This window comes from Sus scrofa, chromosome 7 (assembly GCF_054392235.1).
Source record: "Sus scrofa isolate SSC_HxYL_T2T_F1_AM1 chromosome 7, Sscrofa_HxYL_maternal_Yorkshire_Landrace_v2.0, whole genome shotgun sequence".
In the NCBI taxonomy this organism is placed as follows: domain Eukaryota; kingdom Metazoa; phylum Chordata; class Mammalia; order Artiodactyla; family Suidae; genus Sus; species Sus scrofa.
Genome location: NC_139389.1, coordinates 67,346,634 through 67,366,946, shown reverse-complemented (window position 1 = coordinate 67,366,946; position 20,313 = coordinate 67,346,634). Strand labels below are relative to the sequence as shown.

Here is a 20,313-nt window from a genome sequence, read left to right as displayed (position 1 = left end):
CAGAGCAAGGCCAGGGATCGAACCTGGGTCCTCATGGATGCAAGTCAGATTCGTTAACTGCTGAGCCACAATGGGAACTCCATGATGGAGGAACATTGCTAAGTGAAAGAAGCCAATCTGAAAAGGTTACCTATTTCATGATTCCAGCAATACGACATCCTGGGAAAGGCAAAACAATGGGAACAGTAGAAAGATCAGTGGTTGGAGTTCCCGTCATGGCTCAGCAGTTAACAAAAACCCAACTAGCATCCATGAGGATGCAGGTTTGATATCTGGCCTCACTCAGTGGGTTAAGGATCCTGCATTGCTGTGGCTATAGTGTAGGCCTGCAGCTGTAGCTTTGATTCGACCCCTAGCCTGGGAACTTCCACATGCTGCAAGTGTGGCCCTAAAAAGTGAAAAAAAAAAAAAAAAGAAAAGAAAAGAAAGAAAGAACAATGGTTTGGTTTCCAGGAGTTCAGGGGTGAGGGAGTAGGTGGGAGGAGGGGGGATGAGCAGGTGGAGCAAGGGGATTTTTAGGGCTATGAAACTATTGTGTATGATACTGTAGCAGTGGATACATGTCATTATATATTTGTCAGAAACTACAGAATGTGCTACCCTAATGTAAACTGTGGACTTTAGTTAATAAAAATGTTTCAATACTGGCTCATTAATTGTAGAATAAGTACCTACCAATGCAAGATGTTACTAACAGGGGAAACTGGGAGCAGGGAGAGGTACATAAAAACTCTTGCTACTTCATGCTCATTTCTCTATAGCCTAAACCTGCTCCCCCCAAAAGCCTATCAATTAAAAAAACCAAAAAGGCAAGTCATTCAATAAAATATTGCCAAAACATTAGGGAAAGAAGGCCCAGGACTTACCCTTTGTTCACAATAGCCTTGGGGGTGGAGCACTTCCATGGTGGCAGAGGCCCCCTTTTCAGCTCAGACACACACTCCCTAATTTGACCTCCAGTGTTTCCACCTGCAAAACAGAGGCAGGGAGTTGAATTACTTGATCTCACGAGAGCCCTCGGCTCTAAGTGCATAATACCTTGGCTTCAGTCTTCACAAAATGAAAGAGCTATTCATTATGTTTCTTTGTTTTCTCTTTTTTGGCCACCATGAGGCATATGGAGTTCCCAGGCCAGGGATCAAGTCTAAGCCACGTTTGCGGTTGCGACCTACACCACAGCTGTGGCAACACTGGATCCTTTTTTTTTTTTTTTTTTGTCTTTTTGTTGTTATTGTTGTTGTTGTTGTTGTTGTTGCTATTTCTTGGGCCGCTCCTGCGGCATATGGAGGTTCCCAGGCTAGGGGTCGAATTGGAGCTGTAGCCACTGGCCTACGCCAGAGCCACAGCAACGTGGGATCCAAGCCGCGTCTGCAACCTACACCACAGCTCACGGCAACGCCGGATCCTTAACCCACTGAGCAAGGGCAGGGACCGAACCCGCAACCTCATGGTTCCTAGTCGGATTCATTAACCACTGCGCCACAACGGGAACTCCTCCAACACTGGATCCTTAATGCACTGTGCCAGGAATGGGAGCAAACCTACGTCCCAGCACTCCAGAGATGCTGCAGATCCTGTTGCGCCACAGCGGGAACTACTATTCATTATGTTTTACATGCATGAGCAAGGCTCCTCGCCATGGGGGAAAAAAATGGATACAGAGAAACAGTGCTTAAGGATACCGAGATTTGGGTTTCGTCCCCTCTCACACACACCTGAACTGACCACCTGTCTCCTTAATGTCCCTCCTGTCTCCTTAATGTCCAAGGCTCTTTCCAGGGACATATCTTTATGCTTGGGGGGGATTAACTGGCTGGGGGTTGGGGATGAAGGAAGGAAAATGATTGAGGAATTCTCAAGGAGTGTCCTAGAAGGAGGTGAGAGAGAATGACACAGAAAGAACGGCTATGCCCGCACATCTATCCTGACCCCCTGGCAGCCACAGCTCTGATTCAACCCCTAGCCCGGGAACTTCCATATGCCGAGGGTGTGGTCCTAAAAAAGAAAGAAAGAAAGAAAGGAAGAAGGAAAGAAAGAAAGGAAGGAAGGAAGGAAGCTACTAAAACAAAACAAAACAAAACAAAAAAAACCCAAGAATAAAATCTGGAGTTCCCGTTGTGTCTCAGTGGGTTAAGAAACCAACTAGTATCCATGAAGACACAGGTTTGATACCTGGCTTTGCTCAGTGGGTTAAGGATCCAGTGTTGCCATGAGCTATGGTGTAAGTCACAACATGGCTCGGATTCCACGTTGCTGTGGTTGTGGTATAGGCTGGCAGCTGTAGCTTCAATTCAACCCCTAGCCTGGGAACTTCCATAGACTGCGGGTACAGCCCTAAAAAAGAAGAAAATCAGCTGGATTCTGTGCTAAAACCCAGAAGGAGGAAGCACCTCACCTGAGCCCAACCTGTCTGGGTCCAGGCTTGGCCTCAAACCCAAAGTGAACTCCTTAAGGAACTTCCATCTGAGAGGAAACAGCTCAGCTGGCAGACGAAGGAGGCACAGCCCTGCCTTGGGGACCGGGTCTGAGGGGAAAGGCAGTTCCATCCTGGGAACCTGTGACCGAGCAAAATGTGACCCTGTCCTGAACGTCACAAGCTGAGGGAGGAGACGCAGCCCCATGTGGGGGCTCCAGTCTGAGGGAGAGACGAGTCTACCCTGAGAGCCCTGGTCTGAGGAGGGAGGTGCAGCCCATCCTGGGGACCTCAGGAAACACGGCCGGGTCTGAGGAAGGAGACGGGCCCTTGTTCTGGGAGCTCTAGTCTGTCAGAGACATGGCACATCCTTCAGAAAACTCCACTGATGCACCCTGCAAAGCCCCCCAGTGAGCCCCAGACATTGCCATACTTTCTCAATCCAAGACTCAGCCAGGTCCCAGCCTGGTCCCACTGGACCTGGAGAGTTTCAGGTCCAGTGGTCACCCAAGGTCATTGCCCTGCCTGGCTCCCTGTGGTCAGGAGTTGGCCTGAGCTTCTCACGCACACCTGGCCAATCTTTAACTCACTTGCGCTGGTTTAGGGCTCCCCTCTGGCCAGAGCCAAAGCAGGAGAAATTGGACATGGAGACTTTGCCCCCCACAGCAGGCTGGTGGCAGACTGGAACCATCCTGTCCTGCCCTTTCCTGGACAGGCCCTGGACACACCACCCAGGCTGTTCTCTCAACTCCCCAGGAGGTAGACACCATTATACCTCCTTTAGAGATAAGAAACACAAGGCTGAGAAGCTGGGAACCGGCTGGGGAGGGCAGGGCACTGGGGAGGAGCAATCTGGTGAAGATAAAATGGTGTGTGGATTTCCCGTTGTGGCTCAGTGGTTAACAAATCCGACTAAGAACCATGAGGTTGTGGGTTTGATCCCTGGCCTTGCTCAGCGGGTTATGGATCTGGCATTCCCGTGAGCTATGGTGTGGGTCACAGATGCAGCTCAGATCTAGCGTTGCTGTGGCTGTGGCGTAGGCCAGCAGCAACAGCTCTGATTCAACCGCTAGCCTGGGAACCTCCATATGCCACGGGAGCAGCCTAGAAAAGGCAAAAAGACAAAAAATAATAAGATAAAATGGCATGAAAGACTCTGGGCTGGGAATCCCACCTTGGCCTCACAGGGAGAATGAGGTGACTTCCCGAAGTCTCCCAGCCTGTCTGTCCAGGTCAGACTCTCAACTCCTTTTTTCTAAGCCTCTACCACTAACCTGCTCTCTCCTTTGTATAACTCAGTTCAGGCTCTTGAGAGAGGAGTTTGATTAAACCAGGCCATGTTGCTCAGTGCTGGGTCCCCTTGGAGCAGTGTCCAAACAGTCATAGCACACTGGCCACCATGGCCCAGGAGAGGCAGTGGCACAGGGGAAAGCCAGCAGAGCCGCACAAGAGACTCCACCTGTCATTCTCCTGGCTGCCCACCCTGCCCCCTACTCTTAGTGCCCAGCAATCTTGCCCTCATCCTCAGTCCTCCCTAAGATGCCAAACGGCTGGGTTTCTCAACAACTTAGAGAAAAAAAACACCACTTCTGTTTTTTCCTTTCTTTTTTTCTTTGTCTTTTTAGGACCACACCCAAAGCATATGAAGTTCCCATGCGAGGGGGTGAATCAGAGCTACAGCCGCTGGCCTACACTACAGCCATGCAGGATCCAAGCATCTACAAACAGCAACACCTAGGCCATAGCCACGCAGGAACCGAAGCAACACCTATCCTCCTACACCAAAGCTCACAACAACACTGAGACACAATGGGAGCTCTATCCTCACTTTTGTTTTGGCCTAGTTCACCCCTTCTCTGAAGGTGGCTGTGACACTGGGGCAGGTGACCCTGCCTGACTTCTTTTTTCCTCAGGGTTACCCCCCACCCACCCCCACCCCCTTGGTCCCTATGCAAATGAATCTAGTCATTAGGGACGCCTGGGTCTGTCCAGGTAAGTCTCAGTCCAAAGGCAACTTGCTCCCCAAGGAAGGATTTTCCAAATGACAAAGGAATCTGAGGAGGGAGCAGACTATCTGAAAGAAGGGTGATGTTGGAGTTGCCGTTGTGGTGCAGCAGAAACAAATCCAACAAGGAAAAATGAGGCTGTGGGCTCAATCCCTGGCCTTGCTCAGTGGGTTAAGGATCTGACTTTGCGGTGACCTGTGGTGTAGGTCGCAGACATGGCTCGGATCTTGAATTGCTATGGCTGCTGTGCAGGCGAGCAGCTATAGCCCTGATTCGACCCCTAGCTGGGAACCTCCATATGCTAAAAAGCACACTCGCCCCCCCCAAAAAGAAAGAAAGTTTATGCAGTTCAAAGAGTCAGCCCTCCACCTTGTCCTCTCATTGGCTCCTATCCCTGAGAGGGGGCTGCCACGAGAGGTCATCACACCCTGAGCTGAGCTCCCCAGCCCTCAAGGATCCCCTCCCTCAAAATTAGCCCCCCAAGACCCTACACTCCACTTACCCCTCTATCCTGACGTGACACCAGGGTCGCAGAATTCCCCTGGAACCGGGGTCATCTCTCTAATTCAAGGTTGGGCAACTGTTGTGGCAGCTCTATGGTTGTGCAGGGGAGGGGGCACTTTTGGGTGGGGAGACTGAGGGAGGTGGCTTCTGGTCTCCACCGAGGCCACCTGTGCTCTCCCTGCCAACCCTGCGTGCCAGCAGGTGTTTCTAGTTTTAGAAGGCTGGCATGGTGATACCTGCTATTCTTCCCCAGGCCACTCCTCACCTCTACACGCCATTACCCTGGGCCGGTAATTAACGGTAAGAGTCTAATTCTCAGCAGGGCCTGGGAAAGGGAAAGGGGATGAGGCAGGAGGCTGGCTCACAAAGACAGGTCTAAAGCCCAGCTCGCCCGCTAATCCTGGGCCAGTTGCACAAAATTCCTGAGTCTAGATTTTTTCATCTTGTAACTGGGGATGATAATCCTACCCCCCAGGGTTGCTGGGGGCCTAATGAGATGAAGTATGTAAAGTGGCACATATTAGATCAATGCTACACACACGCACACACACCAGGAATGCCAGGAAAGGTGGTCCGGGGCAGGACTGAACGCAGGACACATGCATGGCATGCCCAGCTGTGCAGATACCATGCCCACACGTGTGAGCCAGCATTCCTGGGACCTCGCACCCCCTCACTGGGGTCTTGCCAGGACCTGGGCTCAGCCCACTTCCTTCCACTGCTCCCCCCACCCAGCAGCTGGGGAGGGCTGGGGGGTGCTGGCGTGCCAGGGAACAATGGGCCCCCAACCCCTTCCGGCCCATTGCGTGAGAAGGAGCTGCCGGAAGGAAACTCACCTCCCAGTGGATTGGGGCACCGCCCCCCTGATGACTGCCCCAGGGAAGCCTGGAGATCCCCCATGCTGCTCAAGGGGGGGGCCTGTGCACTCCAGGCCTCTCACTTGGTACAGTCAGTCCTTGCACCTGGCCTGGCCTCCCCCACACCCTTTCAGAGGCATCCCTGACCCCCTCCCCAGGGGCTGGGCTGGGTCCACCTGCAAGAGTCCAGGGCCCTGTCCTCATTCATCTCTGTGTCCTTGGTGTGGCCTGGCTGGAGCAGTGACCAAGTGAGTGAGTGAGTGCAGGAAGCCAGTCCAAGGATGGTCAGAACCCAGGGCCTGGGCCAGGAAAGATGAGAGAGAGAAGGATCCAGCTCCAGGCTCAGCCAGAAATCCTGCGTTGCAGACAGGGAGGAGGTCAGGGCCCCAGAAATCCCTCCAGAGGGCACAGGGCACACAGCTGAGGGCCCAGGATGTTCTCCCCGCCCCCAAATTCCTTCCAGCACTCAGGGTTTCATTTATATAGCAGAGTCTTCACCTATGCCCCCAACTTTCTTTCTCAGGCAACAATTACCTTCACTCCTGGTGGGTCCAGAGCCTCCACCATCAGACTAGTAGCCTTCTGATGTGGGGGGAGAGGGGCTCTTCTTCCATTGTGCCTGTCCTCCACACCCAGCAGGGTGACTCAGAGGGTTCACGCCTGGTGAGCTGCTGACCAGATCCTCTGGACAAGATGCACTCTGTCTGGGCCTCAGTTTCCCCACCTGGCAGCCTGTGTACAGAGTAGACTGGGTGGCATCTCTGGTGTAGCTAGGCCCTCCTGGCAGAGCTGGGTCTGATCTGCATCTTGCTCCACTACTTCTTTTTGTGCACCATGACCCCCAAAGTTCTGAGCAGGGTCTCCCCCTGTCCAGGTCCAGGTCTCCAGATTCCCAGGTGACCTCCCAGCGGGAGGAACAGACACACGCTCCACAAACTTGCCTGATGACACTACCTGGCCACATCCACCCCCACCTCGGAGGACATGCTAACCTGGGGCCTGAGTGATTCCTCGGTTCCCACGGCAAGAAGGACTCTCAGGCATGCACGCAAGCAGCTCCCATGGCCCCGAGGGCACAAGAGATGGTAGGCACACCTGCAAACACACACCTGGCTGCAAGCATGCACATACCTGGCTGGCGTGCCGACCCTCCTGAACGCACACCTGGCAAACTCAGACACATATATGCACCTGACCACACCAGGCTCATGCTTGCCCATGTGCACGCACCCACAGAGAGTGGGTGCCCACCTAATAGGCCCCCCAGAACTAGTTTTTGGTTTTCTATGGGTTTTGTTTGTTTGTTTTTGCTTTTTAGGGCTGCACCCATGGCATAGGGAGGTTCCCAGGCTAGGGGTCGAATCAGAGCTACAGTTGCCATCATACGCCACAGCCACAGCAACGCGGAATCCGAGCAGTGTCTGAAATCTACACCACAGCTCACAGCAATGCCAGATCCTTAACCCACTGAGCGAGGCCAGGGATTGAACCTACAACCTTATGGTTCCTAGTAGGATTCATTTCCGCTGCGCCACAATGGGAACTCCCCCACCCCACCCCAGAACTACCTTTGATGAGCATGCACATCCACAGCCCACTCCCCACCAGCTCACTGGTACTCTTAGCTGGGCCACCCCAAGAATGCTCTCTTCTTGCGGACACCACACGATGACTATGCCCACTTGAAGTTTCAGAGGACACTAAGGATGTGGCAGGTGTTTGTGGATGAATCCCAAGCAGGGCCCAGGGGTAACAATGAGGTCTAGTGCCGTATAGCAGATAATACAGCAGTGAGTTTTTGTTCCCAGCAATGCTACCATTTCATTCATTCATTTGTTCATTCATTCATTCATATAAGTTTTTTTTTTTTACTAAAAGTTCACTAAAATTTTTTTTACATTTCAAATCAATGGGGAAAATATATGTTATGAATTAAAGTTCCCTGGTAGCCTAGTGGTTAAGGACCTGGTGTGGTCATTGCTATAGCTCCGGTCACTGCTATGGTGTAGGTTCAGTCCCTGGCCCAGGAACTTCTGCAAGCCATAGGTACATCCAAAGGAAAAAAAAAAAGATATGTTATTGAATAAATCATGTTGAAAATAACTGGATACGTACCTCCCAACACCAAAATAAATTTAAATGGATCAAAAACATTTGGAGGAGTTGCCTTCGTGGCTCAGTGATTAACGAACCAGACTAGCATCCATGATGATGCAGCTTTGATCCCTGGTCCCATTCAGTGGGTTAAGGATCCAGCGTTGCTGTGTAGGTCACAGATGCAGCTCTGATCCTGTATTGCTGTAGCTGTGGCATAGGCCAGCGGCTACAGCTCCGACTGGACCTGAGAACCTTCATATGCCACAGAACCTTCATATGCCTGAGAACCTTCATATGCCACAGGAGCAGCACTAAAAAGACAAAAAAAAAAAAAAAAAAAGAAAGAAAGAAAGAAAGAAAGAAAAAAGAAGAATTTTGGCCTTGCCCACGGCATGTGGAAGTTTCTGGGCCAGGGATAGAACCTGAACCACAGCAGTAACTAAAGCCACAAAAGTAACCTGAACCACAGCAGTGACAATGCTGGGTCTGGGTCCTTAACCTGCTGAGCCACAAAGGAACTCCCGAATGGATCAGATATGAAATGTTGTTATTACCAAACCATAAAAGGCCAGAAGAAAACATAGAATTGATTTTTTAGGAGTTCCTGTTGTGGCGCAGTGGTTAACGAATCCGACTAGGAACCATGAGGTTGCGTGTTCGGTCCCTGCCCTTGCTCAGTGGGTTAACGATCCGGCGTTGCCGTGAGCTGTGGTGTAGGTTGCAGACGCGGCTCGGATCCCTCGTTGCTGTGGCTCTGGCGTAGGCCGGTGGCTACAGCTCCGATTGGACCCCTAGCCTGGGAACCTCCATATGCCGAGGGAGCGGCCCAAGAAATAGCAACAACAACAACAAAAGACAAAAAAAAAGACCAAAAAAAAAAAAAAAAAGAATTGATTTTTTAAAAAATAATCTGTGGGTGGAAAAAGCCTTTCTAAATTTGACACAAGTCCGAAAGCTTTACAAGAAAAATTAATGCTAATATATAAAAATAAATCATTTCTGCATTTAGAGGAATCATGAACAAAGTCAAAAGACATACAGCAGGAGTTCCCGTCGTGGCGCAGTGGAAATGAATCTGACTAGGAACCATGAGGTTGTGGGTTCGATCCCTGGTCTTGTTCAGTGGGTTAAGGATCCAACATTGCCGTGAGCTGTGGCATAGGTCACAGATGCAGCACGGATCTGGCATTGCTGTGGCTGTGGTGTAGGCCAGCAGCTGTAGCTCTGATTCCACCCCTAGCCTGGGAACCTCCATACGCCCAAAAAGGCAAAAAAAAAAAAAAAACATACAGTAAATGTGCGCAGGGTATCTTCACACATTTGGCCCTTCCAGATGCCCTCTCTACTCAGCTCCACCCTGCTCTCCATCTTGTGAAGCTGGCCTGCAGGGGCCTCAGCCACAGATTCCCTTGCACTGGGTTTCTAGCAGGGCCCCTGGAATGGAAGCTCTAATTAGGAGACTGGCATCTCTCCCATCAGCTCTTTTCCAGGGAAAGCTCTGGTAACAGCTCCCTCTAGTGGCATACATCTGGCAACGCAACTGCCTGGCTGAGTGGAGCTGCTAACTTAACCGGGGTCACCTCTGGCCTGGAGTTGGAACACGCCCTACCTTGCCCCAGACTTTGAAATGGGCCTCTTTTAAAATGCTGCTTCTTTTGTGTACAAACCTCAGGGCACGCCAGTATGCATATTCTCGTGTATCTGCAGGTTCATGTGTGAGCCTTCTCCCTGTGATTACACTGAGCACTCCCTGAGGACAGGATCCAGTTGTCATTTTCCTTGTTGCATAATAATTTAATCCTGACAACAATCCCATGGGGCACATGCTATTATTTACGCCTTTTTACAGATGAGAAAACTGATGCCCCGATCATCACATAAATTGTCCAGCAAGTAAGGGGCAGAGCAAAGACTCAGACCCAAGGGGGTGGGATGGCAAAGCGCCTGCCCTTCGGTCAACACTAGATAAACAGGCAGTGAGCCTCATGGCATGGAGGGGGAAACTGAGGTCTGGATAGGCACCTGGCAAGCCGATGTAGACAAGGCTAAAAAGCCAGCCTTCATTCTTCCCAGCCAGGCCCCCTCCCAGGATTGGAAGACCATCCTGCTCCTGCCAGCTTTCCACCCAGCTGGGCAGGCAGGTAGTAGGTGCGAACAGAACAGGAAGGCTCTGAACTCTCTGGCCCTTGCCCTGTACCTCCAACTTGGAATCCAAAGGAGTCCTGGCCTTCTTGGCCCTGTGCCCCCCCAGGGACACACTTGATATGTATGACAAGGGACTGCCTTCTCCCCAGGCTACTCCTCATCTCACGCAGGCCCCCCTCCAAGGGCAGGTGGAAGTCCTTGTGCTTAACCACAGCTGTGCCTGTGCTAAGCCTGTGCTAAGCCCCTACAGAGTCCAGGAAAGCAGCTGACCCGGGAAGAGGCCAGGAGCTCTGAAATGAGCACACTCATTAGCGCAGTCCTGCTCCCCTGCACACCAGCACCCCCTTTGAGGTCTGTTTCCCTGGAGGGGTGTGCATGCCCAGGATACTGGAAAGCCTGCACCACAGTCTGCCCTCCCAGGGGATAATGAGAGGGACTCCAGGAATGGTCATAGCCCACACCTCCCCCCTGTGACTTAAGCTGCCACCACAGGCCTCCCACCTGGGGTCAGCTCTGCCTCCAGGCTCCTCTCCCGTACTCTAGGCCCCTCCTCCCGGCAGCCAAATCCTCACATTCTCCTTGCCCCAGAAAAGGCGGAATTTGTCCCTATCGCCAACCTGAAAGACTTCCTAGACACTTGCTACAACTGTTTTCTTCAAATTCTACATTTTTTCCCAGTAGCTGGACTTACTATGCCCCACTTCTCCTTCCCCTGCCAAAAAGAAGTCAGGCTTGTGATATTCCGGGAGGAGAGTTCTGCTCCCCAGCAGCTGTCCAATTCTGAGCCCCTCTTCCTAACCCCAGATCTCAGGTCAGGATCGGCCCCCATCCTTCTGCTTGGAGCTGGAGCAGCAATAATGTAATTTGGGCTGCTCCCTCGTGGCCAATCAGAGAAATACAGGCTTCTTGAAGCCACTGATTCCATCACCTCCTGTAGCCCTGGAGACCCCATCCCAAATAAACAGACAATCTAAGGAAAAGTGAGTTTAGCCTCAAGTCCTTCCCACCCAGAAACTGTCCAGAGGACTCTCCCTGCAATCCCTTCCCCTTCATTCCCTGGCCTGGTCTTCAGAGACCCACCCAAAGTAGAAATTACACATCCAGATTACTTTTTTTTTTCTTTCTGGGCTGCAGGTGTGGCATGTGGAAGTTCCCACCTAGGAGTCGAATTGGAGCCACAGCAATGCCGGATCTGAGCTGCATCTGTGACCTACAGCACAGCTCATGGCAACACCAGGTCCTTAACCCACTGAGTAAGGCCAGAGATTGAACCTGTATCTTCATGGACACTAGTCAGGTTGATCACCACTGAGCTGGGATGGGAACTCCCCAGCTTCCTGATGGGAGTTCATCTTCTGTTCTCTTACTTTCAGAGACAGGGAACTCACTACCCCAAGGCTGACCCATGACCTTTTCTGTTCTGGAGGTAATCAGGAACACTGATGGTGTTGACCCACCCCTGATCTCCTAGGACTCACACTGCTCACTCACCTGGAGCAAGAGGTGAGCACACAGGGTTACAGGTGCACCGACTGGCACAGAGATGGGCATGGCCAGTGCTAAAAGAACCTACTCCCCCGCCTACATCTTCTTAGGGGTCTCATAATAAAAGGAATTAAACCCTAGAATCTTAAAGATATCTTGGGTCAGGCTGCCCCCTTAATTCTGCTCTAGAATCAGCCAGAGTCCCCTGAACACTTGCTCTCTGCCAGGTCCCTCTTGGTGCTTTACCCCACTTAGTGCTCACAACAGTCTGACGGCAGCATGCTCATGCCTGCCAGGCATCTGGGCATGGGGTGCCAAGGGGGAGGTCACCTGCCCAGGACGACATGGCCAGTCATTTGCAGAGTCAGACATGACTCTGGTGACTCCTGCAGCTCCTGCAGAATACCCTGCCCCAATGCATGACATCTGGGCCCAAGCAAGGTCTGCTGAGAAGGTTTGGGGCAGACTGTGAGGCCAGAAGTTTGATCCCAGCCTGCCCCCTCATGCCCCTCCCCTCCAGCCCTGCCTCCACCAGCGGCCCCACTTTGGGACCCAAGGTTATCCCACTCAGACCCTCCTGCCCTGCCCCAGCAGCTCCTCTAAACCTCAGTGGAGGACTGGCAGGAAGGCTGTGAACATGTGCCCCAGCTCACTGCCCCTTTACTGCCTAGCAACTGGTGACCTGGGGCCTCTGAAGTGGCCTGGCATCTGAGAGCAATTCTCTTGGGGCAGGGGAGAGAGCCAAGGCTTTGAGGAGGTCCTGCAAATCACTTTCTGTGGGCCCCCCTTGCCATACAGATAAGATCTAGATGCTACTGTTTTCCTTGAAAGATGATGATGAAGTGAAATCAAATGTAGAAACACCCTGCTGTTCAGAAGAGCATGCCTGCCTTCTTGGCCTCACCTTGCTCTTGTTACTCAGGGGAACCCCAGAGGGCGTCAGCAATGCTCAGGCCAGTCCAGGCACTCGGGGCCAGCATGGTGGTGGCCTTGGAATCAGAAAGCAGCCCAAGGTGGGGGACCCTGGGGAACTCTGGCAGCCAGGTGCTGATCTGGCTGTCCCCCACCAGCACCCCGTGTGGAAAAAGCCCTTCCAAAGGCAGACAATAGCCAGTAGGAGTGGTTTCTGGAAGGGCTGGATTCTGCCTCTCTGTGAAGGGATGACCAACCCACTCAGGCTTTCTGGAAAAGGCCTTATCTCCTCCCTTTCTAGCTGCGCTGGGTTCTCTGTCCTCATCTACCCTGGCCAGCCCTGCTCAGAGCCTGCCCTGCGGCACTCCTAATTGGCGAGGGTCAGCTCTGTCTCTGGTCCTAATTGAGCCCAGGACAGGGTCTTACCCAGGCTCCTAGAGGCCAGTTTTTCCAGAGCAGACACCTGCTCTGCAGCTAAGGCCCTGGGGCTGCTGGCCAGAGCTGGGTGATTTTGCTCTGCCTGCAGACCCATCACTTTCTCTTGCCCTTGGGATCTGCACTCTGGCCACTAGAAGGCGCTGTTCCCCCTCAGGCCCGATGCGACCACAGGCCCGCATCATGGAAGATCAAATTCTAAGAGACCACAGAAGGCAGATCATGGTGGGGAGTTCAAGGGAAGACAATGGCCTTTGTCTAACCGCTCCTATGAATCTGGCACTTCCCACGCAGGACCTCACCTCCCCCTCTAGCCACCGCAGTGGGGGCGGGAGCAGGGGTGGGGGCAGGGGGCTAAGTCACAAACGACAGAAACCAACCTCTAGCTAACAAGCAAAAACCAAACGTGCTGTACACCAAAGCAGCAGAAAAGAGAGTCACTCAAAGAAGACCGCCACAAAGGGGACAGCCAACGTCAGGCCTCCAGTGCAGTTTGAACAGGATGCTGCCGCCCCGGGCCTCTTGGCTCCCAGCTGCAATTAAAAAAACTCTTCACGGGTCCCTAGCATTTGTGGCTCTGCTTCCCTCTGTTGCACACCCTCTCCCTAGCTGACTTGAAGCCTCACATTCTCTCTGCACCACAAGGTTATGGAAGCAACCAGCTCCTCCCAAGCTTTGGCCCTACCACTCCCACCTCCATCATTCACTCCTTCAACGCCCCCCAGGCTAGGTCCCTGTCTACATCAAGCACCTAGGACCCGGGCTCCCAGACTCAGGCAGGCCTGCCTTTCCTCTGAGGCTGCCTCCCTCACTGCTGACTGGTCACATGGCGGGGGACTGGCTGCACTTTGTGTGCCTGAAATTGGAGTTGCATGGCCCCAGGAGTAGGGAGAAGAGTCTGGGGGTAAGAGGACCAGCTCTACAACCAGAACTGGCTTTAGCTGGAGAGACATGTGATCCAGACCTCCAGGAGGCTACCTCTACGACAGGAGAGCACTCCTGGAGACCCAGCGGTTAACGGGAGGGGTCTAAAATGGGCTGGGAGGGAGGACAACAGGGGGGCAGACAAGGGCCTTCTCCTTGGGATGGGAACCCTGAGACCTGTGGCAGGAATGGCAGCCAGAGACCCCAAGGAGAATTCAGTTGCTCACTAATTCACTCAACACACAATTACTGGAGCTCCAGCTGTGGTGCAACAGGATCAGGTGCATCTTGGGAGCGCTGGGACGCAGATTTGATCCCTGGCCCAGCACAGTGGGTTAAGGACCCGGTGTTGCCATGGCTGTGGCTTAGGTCAAGACTGTAGCTCAGATCTGATCCCTGGCCCAGAGGCTCCATATGCGGCCAAAAATGAAACACACACACACACACAATTACTATTACAGGTTCTGTGCACCCCATGGAGAGACAGCCCCAAAACTCCCCACCCAGACACCCACTCTTCAGAACTAAATTCTGAGGGGGGCTTAAAAACCAAAGGGAAGGGAGGTTTCCCTCCAGGTCCCCTGGAGCCCCCTGACAAGAGCCCTCCAGGCCCCGTTCCTGACTCACGGAGTTTCTAGAACCTCCTCAGCTCAGGTAGGGTCTCCTCCCAGCCCAGCTCCCCACAATCTTCCAAAAGCTCCACAGATCTCAGCGAGGGATACACAGGCTTATTCACAGATACTCCTGGGCAAGAGGCTTTGCATGTGATTTGCAGAAGCTTGGCCTGAGGCTCGACAGCACCCAGCTGTTCTCCCTTTGCAGCCCAAGCCAGGCAAACCTCTGCTCCTTCCCCCCGCCTGTCCCCGTCCTACAGCAAGTTTCCAACCCAGAACCCCACCGTGCTTTCCCCCACACAGTCCCCATGAGAGAGTCAGAATAACACCAACTAGGCCTCCAATTTGTGAGGCTGAGCCTGGGTCTGGGTGGAGGTTGGTCCAGCCTGACTTGGTGGTGAATCTGACTAGCACCCATGAGGATGCAGCTTCAATCCCTGGCCTCTCTCAGTGGGTTAAAGGATCCAGCGTTGCCATGAGCTGCAGTGTAGGTCAGAGACACTGCTCGAATCTGGCTAGTTGCTGTGGCTATAGCATAGGCCAGAGGCTACAGCTCCGATTCCATCCCTAGGCTGGGAACCTCCATATGCCACGAGTTCAGCCCTGAAAAGCAAAAAATAAAAATAAAATAAAAAGACAAACACCTGGCAGGTGAGGGTCTCTGGGCAGCCCTGAGAGGGCAGCATCAACCTGTAAGAGGCTTTGTGAGCCCAGGACTCGGGGTACAAAGAACCACGGAAGTTCTGGTCCTACCCAGCCCCAAGGACTCCAGTGCCTGGAAAATAGTAAACACACCCTCCACATTTGTGAATGGATGGAGGAGGGCTACAGCTCATGAGCCATCGTGAAACTGCAGGCTCAGGAATAGAAAAAAGCCTCAGGAAGCTGGACTGAACACTCAGAGGACAGCAGGGGAGAGCCTATTTCAGGAGTCAGAGAAAACATATTCATCTCACTGCCAGTGAGTGCAAGTGAGCCTTGGGCCAAAACACTGTGCTAAGTGATTAACTTTTCAGCATCAGAAGTTAGGTGACTTTTGCTTAAGGTCACACAGCTGGGCAGGAATGAGGCCAGGCCAGTCTCTAACCCAGAAGCTGTTAAAATAAATTGGGTAAGAATGATACAATGGCATCCTGAAATCTCCCTTCCCTACCCAGGGTCTGGTGATAGAGCTCCTTCATGGAATCCCCTCAGTTTTCTCCTCTGCAAAATGGGGAGAATAATACCTACCTGTTAAACGGGGTGGCGAAGATTAAATGACAGTTAAGACATGTAAAGTGCCTAGGACAGTGCCTGGCATATTGTAAGCCTTAGAGTAGTGTTACTTACTGATATTATTATTCATTGGAATTCATGTCACTCATTCATTTAACCACTTCTTAGCACGGGGTTTCAGCCTCCAGTGGCAGACCAGGAAACCCACACAAAGCAGGTGGTCAGTACTGCAAAGCTGAGGTGAGGGCCCACACAGGGCACAGCAGAGAGGAGTGATCCAGCATGGGGATTTAGAAAATGCCCTATTTTTTTTTTTTTTTTTTTTTTTAGAACTGCACCTGTGGCACATGAAAGTTCCCAGGCTAGGGGTCAAATAAGAGCTGTAGCCACTGGCCTATGCCACAGCCACAGCAACTCCAGATCTGAGCTGCGTCTGTGACCTACACCACAGCTCACCACAATGCCAGATCCTTAACCCACTAAGCGAGGCCAGGGATCAAAGCCATGTCCTCATGGATGCTGGTCAGATTCATTTCCGCTGAGCCACGATGGGAACTCCATTGCAGCTTCCTGGAAGACAAAAAAAACCTGTCAATTCTCCACCCACAAGCAGAAGTGATCTTTTAAAAATGCAAATACACAGCTGAGACAGCGGTAAAACCCTCTAAGAGCAGGGTCCCTCTGCCCTGAGGAGGAAGTCCAAAGACTCCACTGGATACAGGAAGCCCTGCAGGTGCGGGGCCCTGCCCCCCATGCCCTGCACCTCAGCCCTTCCTGGCCTATTGCCACTTCTCCCAAAGCTCAACCCCTGCTCCCATCACGGGCTCTGCCTGCCTCCCAGGCATCTCTCCTCCCGCAGTCTGAGCACTCAGGTCAGGAGGGCTTCTCTGTGCTGCACCAGCATCACACCTGCCCGTCGTTCCTGGTATATCTCAGCTCCCCATTTAACATCAGTATCTCCACCAGAGAGAATATACTAAGAAGACAGACCAAGAAGAGATGTGCCAGGAGGAAGGCTCCAAGACAAGTTGCAGGGATCCCAGGTTCCTTGACCACCAATTTGTGTCATGAACTTGTCTCTGTACCTACCCACTTGAGAGAGATTCCAAGTTGGGGAGCCCAGACCCATGACCTTTGAGGTCAGGGGACCAGCCACTTACCCCCAGTGATGTGGGTGGGGAGGCCCTCCAGCTCCCAACAGCCTCAGCACCACCACTAACACCCCTAAAGCCAAAAAGCCACCAAACCATCACCACCAAGACGTCTGCCACCATCATGGTGGAAACAAGCAAACAAGCTTCCTAGGAAATCCACTTGCAGCAAAGTGGTGTGGTAAAGAGAGTAGACCTTCATCTAACAATAAAAAGCTTGTGCACAGTAAGTGCCCAGCTATCATCATCAGTAACAATAATTATGTATCAGGAAGTTCCTGCTGTGGCACAGCAGGTTAAGGATCCAGCAACATCACTGCAATGGCTTGGGTCACTGCTGTGGCACGGGTTCAATACCTGGCCCAGGAACTTCCACAGGCTGTGGGCACAGCCAAAAAAAAAAGTATCAGTCACATAGTAGGTGCTCAGTAGATGTAGTTCCCTGGTCCCAGGGGGACAGAAATTGGAGGCAGTTAGCAGCCGCCCACCCTCCCCATGCCCAGGCTCCACTTGTGCACAAGGAGTCAGAGCCGCACGCAAATCACCAGATGAACCCTTCAGTACATAGGAGGGGAAAGTGAGGCCTAAATGGGGAGCATCTGCCCCAAGTCAGGAGCCAGTCTGTCCCTAGAACCTGGGTCAGCCTTGTCCTCATGATAAAGTCAGCCAACCAGGGAGGGATGGGTTCAATGTGTGATGCCCCTAGATTCAGGTGGGCAGGGCTTACTCCCAGGGCAGCTTTGTAAGAGGGAGGCAGGGGGGCTCAGGCTTCTTAGGAAAACACAGGGCTTATCTGGAAGGCTGAGGCTTTGCCTCTGCATGAGGCAGGCACAGCTTCTTGCCTTGATGGAGCCCACGGAAGCCAGCGCTCCTGCAGCTCAGGAAGGGGAAGAGGTCACAAGGGAGGGCCGTCCTGGTCCTTGGTTCCCAGAGCCTTCAGCAGCTGTGGCTATCAGCTTGGCCAGCTGGCCTTGAGATGGCAGGGGCCACTGTGGTCACAAGCTGCCTCCCCAGGACTCTGCCCCAGCATTGGTCCAGTCTCCCTAAAGCCCTTCTTTGCACTGCCTCCCTGCCTCCACCCATCCCCACAGGTCAGTGAGACTTCCACAAGGAAGTGGCATTTACACCAGGCCCAAGTGATCCCAAACCCTTTCCACCTGGTCTCACTGCCGTCCAAGTGTCCCCAGGTGCTGTTTCCTGTTGATGCCTCTTCCCCAGTGACGGCTCCTTCCACCCTCCCTAGCCTCTTTCTGGGGGATGCTTGTTTCCCTAAATTTCCCCCCCTCCAGCAGGAGCAGCAGGAGCTCTCAGGTGGGGAGAGTGATGACAAGGCCAAAGATGAGCTCCTATAGCAGGAGAGCCAGCCTCTGAAGAGCCAACCAGAGGTGCTGAGAGCAAGGGAAGCTGCTCACAGTCAGCTCAGCCTGAGCACCTGCTCTGCAGGAAGTAGAAGGGGACTTTGCTGGAAATCTGCCTTTAATCTTGGCTTCCTGTTTTCTGCCCTGGGGGACCGCCCAGAGGATCTGAGTTTCAAACTATTTCACACCAGCTTCTCTAAACTGCCATCTCAGGGCAAAGAGGCTGGGGGAGGGGAGGAGACAGTGGGGGGGCGGGGAGAAGGAGAGGCCCTTCCCTTCCCTGAGGACCCTGGGAGCAGAGCTCAGTCCATACATAATATGCTTAAGCTCCAGATTTCTGGTAATCAACCCAACTTTTGCATCATCGAGCTAGTGCAGTTGCCTTGTGTCATCAAATGCAGCCAGGAGTCCTGAGGCCCATTCCTCACATCCAGGCATCTTCAGCCCTTCCTCTCATCTCCATTCTCCCAAGAAGGGGACAAGTAGCCGACCTGGCAGGGAGGGGGCTCTTGTTAAATTTCCTCCCCTGTCCTAAAACCCGAGGACGCTTCTCTGCTGATTTCCTTTCCTAGAGTCCCTGAGAGGGAAGGAACTTTGGTGCCTCAGGCTTTGGAAGTCCTCTGACCAAACCATAGCCCTGGAATGGGACTCTAGGAAAGTTCCTTGTCTTTTTTTTTTTTTTTTTTTAGGGCCACACCCAAGGCACTTGGAGTTTCCCAGGCAGGGTCCAATTGGAGCTCTAGCTGCCAGCCTATGCCACAGCCACAGCAACGCGGGATCCAAGCTACGTCTGCGACCTACACCACAGCTCACAGCAACGCCGGATCCTTAGCCCGCTGAGCGAGGCCAGGGATCAAACACACATCCTCATGGATCCTAGTCGCTTTCTTTAACCACTGAGACATGAAGGGAACTCCCTAGGGAAGTTCTTTAGGTTCGAGCCTCAGTGGCCTTGTCTGTAAAACATGGCTCCAGACACCCACTTGGCATCATCCTATGGAACAGGCATCTTAAACTCAGCTCATCCAAAAGCCACCTCCTGCTTGTTACCCCCAGCCTGCCCCTCTCCCATGTCCTCCCTACCTCAGCAAAGAGCACCAGCACTTCCCCAGGTGTTTCCCTGGTCCCTGAGAATCAGGCCCGCTTTCTTCTGGGGCCTCCCTCCTCCCAAACAACCCCTCGCTGAGCGTTGCGTGGCTCTCCTTTGTCCACCAGGGCCCATGCCCATCATCACTGGACAGGTTATGCAAAGCGTCCCCACTGGTCTTTGCTCAGTGGTGTCACTCCCCGGCTTAACATCCTTCAACATCTCCCCATTGCTCCTATGATAACAATCCAAACTTTTCTTTTTTTCTTTTTTGTCTTTTCTAGGGCCGCTCCTGCGGCCTATGGAGATTCCCAGGCTAGGGGTCTAATTGGAGCTGTAGCCACTGGCCTATGCCAGAGCCACAGCAACTCGGGATCCAAGCCGCATCTGCAACCTACACCACAGCTCACGGCAACGCCGGATCCTTAACCCACTGAGCGAGGCCAGGGATCGAACCCTCAACCTCATGGTTCCTAGTCGGATTCGCTAACCACTTAGCCACGACAGGAACTCCAACAATCCAAACTTTTCTGATAAAACTCCTGGTCCACAACACCCGAGCAGCTTGGGCCAGCTTCCTCTCATGCTGCGCTCCCCTGCTCCTCTGATCCTGTCACCTCCGTCTTTCCAGCTGTCCTGTAAACTGTGGGCTCTCTGGGCCCGTCTCCTGCAGTGCTCTCTCCTCCATCAGACTTTCATGGCCCTCATCCCACACTGTCTAATTGCCCTGCTTACCTATTTACCCCACTGGACAAGAACCAGGGTAGTTTTCATCTCCCGCATCCAGAATAGTGCAGAGCATTTTGCAGGCGCTCAGTATTTGCGGGAATGAAGGAATGAGTGGTGATAAGGTTGGAAGTTAATTGGCTCCTCCACTAGAGGAGAGCTCTGTGGGGCAAGGCCCTTTATTGATTTCTCCTGTGCCTGGGGTTCAGGACGTTAACAAGTTTATTTCACTCTGCTGTGAAGAGGTGGAGCCAGGATGCAAATACAAGTCTGTTTGACTCCAAAGTTCATACTCAGACCGCAGCAAACTCAGGGGAAAAAGTCAAATGTGCTTGAGGGTAACGAAAGATGGGCTGGTGACAAAACTGGAACAGGGATTAGAGC

General features: G+C 52.7%; 1 protein-coding gene across 1 annotated transcript in view; it reads right to left on the bottom strand.

Annotated features, from left to right (window-relative positions):
- CYP1A1 (cytochrome P450 family 1 subfamily A member 1) overlaps positions 1–20,313 on the bottom strand; it is a 54,255-nt gene that overhangs the window by 31,689 nt on the left and 2,253 nt on the right. Inside the window, exons 2-5 of the mRNA XM_084966767.1 lie at positions 15,722–16,177; positions 6,773–6,875; positions 6,315–6,512; positions 867–969 (exon numbers count right to left, since the gene is read on the bottom strand). The gene's annotated coding sequence lies outside the window, so the exon portion shown is untranslated. The remainder of the gene's footprint in view (positions 1–866; positions 970–6,314; positions 6,513–6,772; positions 6,876–15,721; positions 16,178–20,313) is intronic.